A 10504-nucleotide genomic window follows, 5' to 3' on the forward strand; every position below is an offset into this window, starting at 1 on the left:
TCAAGCAGAGCCCTCTTTACTGATGACGGGAGAAGGCTGACAATTGTGAAGAATGCTCTCTTCTGTTAATTCATTCAGTGCCATGTCTTTCAGAGTGATGCTGCTCTTTTCCTTGACATTAAAGATATCCCACTTTTCCTTTAGGAGCCCTTTGTTAAACAGAAAGGACACCAGGTAGGAAACTATCACGATGCTGAAAAAGGAGATCAGCATGGAGACGGTTCTGAAGGGGAAATACTGCACATAGACGCCATCCACAAGCCTGCAGCCAGGGAAGTGAATCACAGGGGCAATGTTCAAGATGGGTTCCCCAGCTAGACACCTCAGCGTCAGTCCCAACACAAATCCCACACAGGCACCATAACCATTTGACTTGGGGACAAAGAGAAAGCAGAGAAGCTGGGCACAAACCACAGTATACATCATATCTCAGCTGAGCAGCCAAAACACAAAGACGGAGTTGGTTGTCATTGCCAGACTCATTCCAATTGACCCAAAAAGAAGAACTGAAAACTTCACCACCCACATTATTTCGTTTTCAGATGCCTGTAAAGGGGAGGAGATGATATTTTTAGCATGAGATCAACAATAATCTATAATATTTAAATGGAACACTTCTATGAATGAAACAAGTTATATGTCAGCAACAAAATGGGACATCATTGGAATGGTGTGAATATTTTACAAGGCACTGCATCTCTAGATGGAGTGTTTTAAGTTACTACAGTAATTTTTTAAAATGTTACTTGCTAAATCTGATCTATTTAACTGTTCCTCACTTTTTTTCTCAAGATGTTCTTGTAGATGTTTCGTGCAAACAGGGAGGCAGAGGAAAGCAAGGCCGAGTCTATGGATGACATCACTGCTGCAGCAATAGCCCCTATGCCTGCGATGGAAATGTAGGAAGGACAGAGATGCTGCAGGGTAATGCGCAAAATCATACCAGCTTGTTCTTGCTCGTATGGTGTGGGCAAACCATAACTGGTCTGGTTCCAGTCTGAAACAGCAAAGGAGTGATACCGTAAGAAACTCACATTGCCCTCAAGAAGAACCTGACTTTATGGAACAATAATTCACACTATTGACTCCATCAACGTGTCTAGTTTTATTACCCTGAGATCACACCATTAGACACAAGTGTCATTCAGTCTATATAAGGTTTTCATCATCAATTATTATTAAAATGTCTAACCTTAATTAAAAGATGACCGTTTCTCTTTTCTTCAGAAAGGAAATTAAGTTCTAATGTTCTAATTAATTTGTATCAAGACATAGCAAGCAACAAAGGATTTCTGACCTGTTGAAGCTGCTATGGCCCCAATAATCACAGAAGGAATGCCCAAGACAAAGCAGAAGATTGATCCAACATAGCATGTGACCTGTGCCTGAGTGGTAGAAGCTACTGCCAAGATCCTTTGATAAAAGGCTTGGTAACATATTCCTCCCAAAGTCTGGAAAAGAATTGAAACTGTCAGCGATGGAGTAGCCGTATTAATGGGCTTGGAAAAACAAGCTAAACTTTGCACTGAAAAGGTAAACATCTTATTTTACAGATAACACAATCAAGAATTCTCACACCAATAGAGTAAATAATCATTTGGAATGGATGATTCATCTATCTATCTGACATTACCACAAGCAAAACATCATCCAGCCATCTCCCCAATTCTGTCGGCTCAATTTTCCCTATCCAGGGAGACTGGTAGAGTTCATTCACTGCTGTGTATGCAATGTCAGTAGATGCTGGGCTCAGAAGAGTAAATGGGACACAAAGCCACTGGAATTGGTAAGAAGAAACAAGTTCAACAAAGCAGAGACTTAAGATCACACCCTCTCCAAAAACATACAATACATTTTTTTTAATTAGTTGTTATCACTCTGTGTAGTTAGATTTACTTAGATTATTTGTCCAGAGGGACTGATCACGGTACATTAGCATATGCTTCTGAAAAAAGATCACTATCACTGCTCATTCTAGGATTACCGCTATATAGAGACTGGTTGTGTCACTGGTGCATCTGAGTAAACTTCAATTTATCAGTATAACATGACCCACTGATTGCAGGGAGGACAGAAAGTATTTTTTTAAACGATAGAATTCATACTGTAATTAGATTGGTACTTCTCCTACATTCACAATATGCAAGTACAATCACCCTAACGTGATAGATCAAGGCAGTGACACATGTGCCTACAAACCTATCGGCTGTGCTTACTATTGTCTGGTACTTTACTGTGTGTACTTTTCCAAATAATCCCAAATAATGCCAGATGAGCCTTTACTTTGACTGGCTAAAACACACAGCAGTAGCAACAGTCTTCTGAAATGAAGCAGAGGCAATAGTGTCCCATCTCCACTAGCCCATTTTGAGGTACTGTTCATCTGGAATATCTGTGTTTTAGTGCTGAAGTCGCTGTAGGGATTTCATTGAGCTAGAGAATTCATATTTACACATTGCTCAGCAAACAACCAAATAATTGCTTCATGTCTTCTACTAATTCATATACGATTACAGACACAGAGACTACAGATTGTACATTGTATATTGAAATGTATAGCATTCATGGAGGTGTGCATTGGCATTATTTTCTAAACACACTTTTACCTTTCAATTTGAACATAAAACAACAAGAAAGAACCCTTTGAGGGTTACCACAAAGTAATGTGAGATTTGCTGTACTGGAAAGTGATAGTTATAAAAGACAGAAATGAAATAATTAATGTTGGTGTTGTTAAAGGGTACATGTTAATGCCTCCCTGAGATGACTCTTTAAATTGCAAATAGTAGACAATAATGCACTTTGTGCTGTTATCAAAATTACATTACAAGATGAGCCCATGCCTCTGCTTCAAAAGTTGTTCTGCTAGTCATTGCAAAGATCCTGCATAATACATGCTTATAAAGTTGCATTACATTGCAACACTTTACTTTCAAATCTAAGGTGAGTTACTTAAGCCTAGATATTCACTCAAGCAGAGCTGTAATGGGACTAAATTTTCAGTTAAGAACAGTAATTCCACTTGAACATTACTTAAATATAAGTTCATGTGTCTGTCTTGTGCAGTTTCAATCAATTCCGACAACTCTAACTGAGGGAGTCCATAATAAAATCCTAGACACATTGTAACCTGAAGTCACCTAGTGAATACAATGGGATTAATTTTTAAGCCTTGCCATTAAACAGCGTTGAGCTGTCACAATGGTTACAAAACTAATAGGACATGACCTTTATTATTTTTTTCATTCTAGCAATTAACTAATGCACTCAAGTTCAAAATATATTTTTAATTATGTGCAGAGAGCTGGGGAACAGAGAAAATGTGAATTAAAAGAAAGTGCTCTGCAAAAAATTCATACATTTCATGATAAATATATTGAGGTTAAGTACTGTTTCTTTGTCATTATTTCTTTGTCATCGCACAGCAGTTTTGTAGGTAAGCATGTTGCAATACCTCTCTTATACAGATTGAGAAAACACATTTAGTGGCATATTGCTTCAGCCAACCTGGTACAAGAGACCGTAATGTTAAAATTCTCTAAACAAACCCACCTAAAGCAGCCAAAACACAGGCTACCCAGAATATGTCTGCCAGCAATGCAGGAATAAAGAGTATACTTGTCAGTTTTCTCCCATACTTTAGTTGGAATTGGTCCATCAAAGTGACATAATTCTTTCCTCTCATTGGTTTTGTAAAGAAAATTCCACCTGGTTAAGATACATTTATAGTTTATATTACAACCAGATATTTCTAGTTGCTGTATTAGCGTGACCTGTGGTTTGCAGGACTAGAAAGACTTGGAATAGATTGTATAATAAACCATATATTGACTTGATCTGTCAAGTTCAAGATCTGTCATTTATTAACCCCTTACGCCCTGCCAAAACTGAACCAGAAGTAAGAATACTGACCAAAAAGCTCAAGGTATTGTGCGGTTGCTTTTCTTTCTGAAGAAAGACCACCAGATATTTGGTAAGACTCTACTTTTGATTATTTTCATATCCTGTGAAAGGAGTTATACCAACAAATGAGATTAGATTTTTATTTTTTAGAACAAACCAGTAATGGATACTGACAAAAAGGTTTGGGTTTTATAGTGTTTGTTATTGAATAAGAGACCAGAAATTTTAATTGTCCTAATGATCCTTGCAAACGCTTTACTTCACAATACATTCATTTTCATAAACATGCGAGCAGATTAGTCTTCATTCATAACAAGGGGGGAAATCATTTCAGTGACATATATAGTTTCCCTACATGAAAATGTATCCTTTAGTTTTTATCCTTCATAAAGTTTTATTTGCATAAGTATGTTTTAGTGTATAGTAGTTCTTAGTAGGACATACTGTATTCAATTTATATATATTTATTGTCACGCCCTCTACTCACCGCATTCTCACACGGAAATGCACCCGCACTAATTACACCCCAGCCCGAGCACTTCTGCCAAACGACACCACCCCTGCAAATCAGCCAACCACGACACTTCCTTAATCAACGCACCTTCTTCTTCACACAGTATTTAAACCCTTCTGTATCCTCTGCTCTTTGCCTGGTATTGGTTGTTCTTTAGAACACCTGCCTTGCCTCTTGCCTCTTGCCTCTTGCCTCTTGCCTCTTGCCTCTTGCCTCTTGCCTCTTGCCTCTTGCCTCTTGCCTCTTGCCTCTTGCCTCTTGCCTCTTGCCTCTTGCCTCTTGCCTCTTGCCTCTTGCCTCTTGCCTCTTGCCTCTTGCCGAATATTACCTACGACTTCGCCTACTGTCTCGCCCCTTGGATTTGGAAACTCTCTTGTTGCTCTCCTCCTTTGGCCCTTTGGATCAGCCTTCTCGACTTCGACCTCTGCCTCGCCCTTCTCTGGTTAGGAGACCTTCGCTCTTGCCTTTTGCCTCTCGGACCTCGGATCCCTTATCGGACTTCACCTCTCGTTTAACTCCTAAGGTACCGCATAGGGTCCATCCTCCCATTTGCTAGTGGGTAATTCCTGACCTTTGTTTTAAAGGTCTTGGATGTGAAAGTCAGTCACATCAAATTGCTAATTACCTTAACCGTCCATGTAGCCAAATGAGGCCTGTAAATTAACAGCGGTCTTTCTACATTCACAGAGCTCCACTGTGTAGCGATTGGGTGTCAATATCCCTGGTTTGGTGTCTGTGATCATATTTTATGTGGTGATTCTGGCCACTGGCATCTGGGCTTCAAGAAAGTCCCAAGAGAGAAGGGAAGAAATGCACAGGAAATAAAAGCGAAGTCACCATGGTTGGTGGCCGAAACTTGAATGTTTGTGTTGGCATTTTCACAATGACTGGTAAGATTTACAGACTTGGTACTTGTTACATTTATTATCAGTAATAGATGAGAATTAGAATTGCTATCCAGACTGCCCCCTATCAAACTCCCTGATTGAGCTGACACAACAATTATCTTATTAAAGTCAAACAAGAGTACTGTAGTTAAATGTGGTTTTGTTTGTCTGTTTTAGCAACATGGGTTGGAGGCGGCTTCATCCTGGGGACAGCTGAGATTATCTATCTCCCATCACAGGGCCTGGCTTGGGCTGTTGGGCTGGTTGGATACTCCCTGAGTTTGATAATGGGTAAGAAATAATTGTTCATTTAATAACTTAAAATGTCTTCTGAAAAATATAATTCAATAGATTCAATTGAAAGAAAAATGAATTGCTGGTCTTAAATGGAAATGACAACTGAGTTAAAGGAAGAGTGAATTGACAATACCAAAAAGAAGGAAAGCTGTGACTGATACTGAGCATCAAATGAAACGTATCATTCTATGTGCTGTATGCATACAAGCTTTTAGAAAAATACAGCATATGATTGTTGGAGATTGAGCCAGATCACTGATGTTTGTTGTCTGGGATGCTCACAATCAGCAGTGTCTAACCTAGTAAAGCATTGTGTCTAATCACAGGTCATCAATAATAGTCCATATTCTGGAAGATCATAAGTCATAACACCAAGATTGATAGGGTGATTTAAGTGTGATGGTCTGGACAGAAGAGTCTCGTCTGGGCTCCACATGTTAGGGGTGAAGACACCTGGTCTGTATGGTGCCTCACTACCTGTGGGTTCAACCTCAGGCAGCATTACTGCAGGACAACTTGTCCTCCTGCTGTTCATTCAATAATGGCTTTTTTTTTTTGCAACAAGAATTTGACGCCCTTCTTTCTGGACTTGAGCCCTGTTGACCATCTATGGGATGAACTAGGATACTGTGTGGCACCTAGGGCTCAGAGACCAGAAGAAACCAGGCACATTCTTGTTCAGAAACTATGAGGAATGGAACAGACTTCTGCAACATGGCATTTGTAACCTGTATTAGTTAATGTACCGTGGATATATAGCTTGGGTTCTTTCCAGACTTTCAGATGACTGTGGGTTTAGCTGTGAATTTATTGCTTGCAAATGTTAATACTTAATTTCTGTTAGCTATAAAGAATAAATGTTTCTTCACCTGGCTTAATTATATTTAGCAAAAGCTGCTCCTTGAAAACACAATGAGCATTAGCAAATGCTCCAAACTTTTCCTCTTACAATGAAAGTTTTTTTTTCCTAATAGTCGGCATTAATCGGCTCTGGAACAGCTATAGTATAATGAAGTACTTCTTTTGGCTCAGGAGACTGCATTACTACAGCAACTGGGTCAAAGGTTGTAAGCACTTGGTTTTTACCATCTTGAATTTATGAATTAAAATCATATTGGCTTAAGTCCTCTTACTGCACAATGTTCATTTCAAACCCTCAACCTCTCCTATCAGAACTTTTCATTTAAGTAGTAGCCATGACCTGAGTGTCTGAATATTTTTCTATGCTTATAATGAAAGAACTACCAAATTATTTACAATAATAAACAAATAAGAAATTAAAAAACGTGTATAACAGCTAGGTGAGACATCTTTCCTGAGCCATGCTCACTGCTATCCAATTACACATAACTTTTTCTTTCTATTCTTTATTAGATTAAAATAACCTGAGCTGGGTGTAAGAATATTGCATTAACCTCTCCACTACAAGTGAATGTCTTCTAAAGTATTTATTCAAATATTACAAGGATCAAATTAATTTTCAGTAAGTTCCCTTTTGTCAGAAAACATCTGTTTTCTGTAGCCAATTGCGTGGATATTCATTACTCACACACAGAACAATAAAATGTGCTACATTTTCAGAAATACTTCTAGAAAACAAAAAGAACCTCATTAAAAAAGCAACACATCTCTTTAAACATAAACAAAATGCTACACTGTACCTTGCATAGGTCACAAACTATTTTCTGTTCATGGATTTCCTCTGATTGGTTTTGCACAGAGTATTTCTAACCTTAGATATACTATGGAAGAACAAGTAATAGGTTTATTCCAAGCTGAAAAGAGAAACACAACACTTTACGCTGTGAAGCCCTCGTCTTCACAGCCAAAATGTGTTTTCTCCCTTCTCTTTTTAGCAGGGAATAAACCTATTGCTTGATCCTTTGCAAACTACACATGCTGACGCAGCTACCCACCTTAGATATATTATATCACAACCAGTTAATCTTTAAACTCTGCAGTTAAACTGACATTTTCTCATGAAGTTGGGAAATAGAAAACTGTAAACCCAAGTTTTCTTTACTCTCACATACTGTACTCTGCTTAATCTATCTAGTGTCTACAAATTTTCAGTTAAGATTATCTTCTTTTATGGTAGAAGATGGTGCAATGATACTGAATAAAGGTTGGAGAGAAATGAACTTCTAATGAACAGAGCCCCCTGCTGGTTTCCTAATCTGGAATTAAGCAATTAAAAAGACAATCAAAATTCAGTTAATAGAAAAGGAATTTATGAATGCCAAAAAACAAAGACAGTGAAAGAAACTCAACATGATAGACACAAGGAAGCATTAAAAACACTACAAATGAGTATTTTGACCAGTAGTATTTGTAACATTTTTAAATTCTCTCAGTACATTTGTTTTTAAAAAACTTACATGTTTTACACTGAATTGGAAAACCAAATGCATGCTAGAAATAATGACTTGTTCCAGAGTCCTACACCATCAAACACCAAAAAAAAACTTGGATAACACATTTTAAAAGAAACAATGGTGAACAATTAAAATGGTGAGAATTTAGGAAATACAGTATACATTTTGATAATCTAGATAGGACTGCTGCAAGAAACTGAACTTCATACATCCTGCTATTAAGGGCTGTTTTATGAATACATTAACAAGTCTAACAGAACACTCAATAGTTAAGTAATTACCATAATCTATAGGGTTTTTGCTTAATGTAGGCTGAAGATATAAATCATGTCAGTCTTAAAGTACTGTATATACTGACATTACATGCTATTGGTTTCAACCATCATTAGTTGCATTCCTAATAGTTCTCGGTATATATATATACACAGTTAGTGCTGGGCGATAATTCGATAACGATAATTATCGCGATATAAGTTTCTGCGAAATAATTTTAACAAAAGTTCGATAAATGTTCGATATGTATTGTAACGCCCTCGCCTGGTGGTGAGGAGGAAGCGCCCCTAGGCGCTCGTAGTACCGCTGGGCATGCTGGGAGTTGTAGCCGGGGAGAGTCTGAGGGTCAGCACGATGACCAGCGGCTGACCCTACCTGTGTAAATAATGTCCTAGTAATTCTAGTCCCCTGTGTAGTCCTGTAAAAGTATAGTGTGTTGTTAGGTAGTTACCACCCTAAATATGTGTACGTGTTCCGTCAGTCTCCTCATGTGTGTGTAGATCCTGTGTTTGGTTTTTGTGTGGTTGTAAATGAATAAAGCTAATGCTTGTTTGTTAATCGCGTCTCCATTCGTCCTTGTTCTGAAAAAGAACCTGCAAACGCTACATTGGTGTTAGAAGCGGGATGAATGGACAACTCGTGGCAGACAGTACTCGATTCTATTAAGCGCCGGCTGACGCTGGAAGAAACAAAACCCATCGGCAGCACACATAGGGAGCCTGAGCAACTCCTGGGTGCGACAGGTGGCCACAGCCCTTACCAGGGCTATTCAATAGTGGTCCCGCCAGTAGAATTGGGGCGACTGGCCGCTACTCCTGGTCAGCGGGTGCCCCAGATAGAGGATACTCTCCCTGCCGGAGCCGATCAGCGATTCCCACACCCATCCGCGCCGGTGAGACCAGGTCGCTACAATGGGGAAGCGCCTTGGGAAATCTACGAGGCGCAGTTCCAGCTCGCGGCCCAGACGAATGGCTGGAGCCGGGCGGAGATGGTCGGTCACCTGGCGGCGGCTCTGGAAGGAGCGGCCTGCCAGGCGCTCCTGGACATCCTGGAGGAGGACAGAGGCGAATACACGGCGCTGGCGGTGGCTCTCCAGCTGCGCTTCGGTGTGGAGGAGGCGCCGGACTTGATGCGGGAGAGGCTGGCCCTGCGGTGGCGCCAACCAGGAGAGCGACTGGGCCCGGTTGCCGCTGATGTCGCGTTCCTCGCCCGCCAAGGATACCCAACTTTCCCCCGGGAGGCGCAGCGGGAGATGGCTCTCCAGGCTTTTCTCAAGGCCCTCTCACCCGAGGAGCTGCGGCGCCACGTGCAGCTGGCCGCGCCAACATCGCTGGAGCAGGCCTTGGCCCTTGCTACACGGGCTGAGGCCGTGTTCGGGGTGACTGGAAGCGCCAGCAGACGCAGTGCGCCCTGCCGGCTGACCGAGACGGCGACGGAGGAATCCAGCGAGGGGGAAGAGGAGCCAGCCCGGGCAGCGACCCCCGCGGAAGAACCCCGCACGCTGATTTGCAACCGCTGCGGGAAGAGGGGACACCGACCCCGGTTCTGCCAGGCACCCGAACCTCGCACTCCTCGATCGGCGTCGGGAAACGGGAACAGGGCGACTCAGCGTGGGGAAGGCCGGCGCCCCTCACGCCACCGTGGGGCGAGTCGGCTGTAGCCGGGGCCTGTACCTCCACTGCAAAATCGAGGACCAACCCTGCCTGGCCCTACTCGACACCGGTTCATCGGTAACCCTACTCCGGCCGGGCGTCCTCCCCGACACCGAGGGCACCAACCCCCCAGGATGGGAGGCCTCCAGCCTGCGGCTAAGGACCGTGACGGGACAGCTCGCTGCAGTCCGGGGGAAACAGGTGCTTGCCTTCCGTCTAGGTGCAGCGACGGTGTGCCACCCCTGCTACCTCGCACCCATCCAGGAGGACTGCATTCTGGGGCTGGACGTACTGCAGCGATTGGGGGCCAGTTTGGACTTGAGACGGCAGGAGTTGGTGTGGCAGGGGGAGCGACTTCACCTGGTGGAGGGCAGGCCCGGCGAAGGCCGAGGGACGCGGGCTTGCCGGAGCCGGGAGAAAAAGAGGCAGTGGCGGCGGCAGCGGTGGCGGCGGCAGTCGCCGGGGCAGACCAGGCCTGTGAGCCGGGGAGCGAGCGTGCCGGATCCTGCTCCCGAGTCAGCCGGGGGGCCAGACAAGGCGGCGGCGGCGGGGGCCGAGCGTTGCGTGGAAGCGAGGCGCGCCGTTGAGGATCTCTACCAGTGG

General features: G+C 42.7%; 1 pseudogene; it reads right to left on the reverse strand.

Moving 5' to 3' along the window:
• On the reverse strand, positions 1 to 5160 carry LOC148830478 (high affinity choline transporter 1-like; annotated as a pseudogene).
• Positions 5161 to 10504: the final 5344 nt, after the last annotated feature.

The sequence above is a fragment of the Atractosteus spatula genome, chromosome 7 (genome assembly GCF_055471065.1).
Source record: "Atractosteus spatula isolate fAtrSpa1 chromosome 7, fAtrSpa1.hap1, whole genome shotgun sequence".
NCBI lineage: Eukaryota > Metazoa > Chordata > Actinopteri > Semionotiformes > Lepisosteidae > Atractosteus > Atractosteus spatula.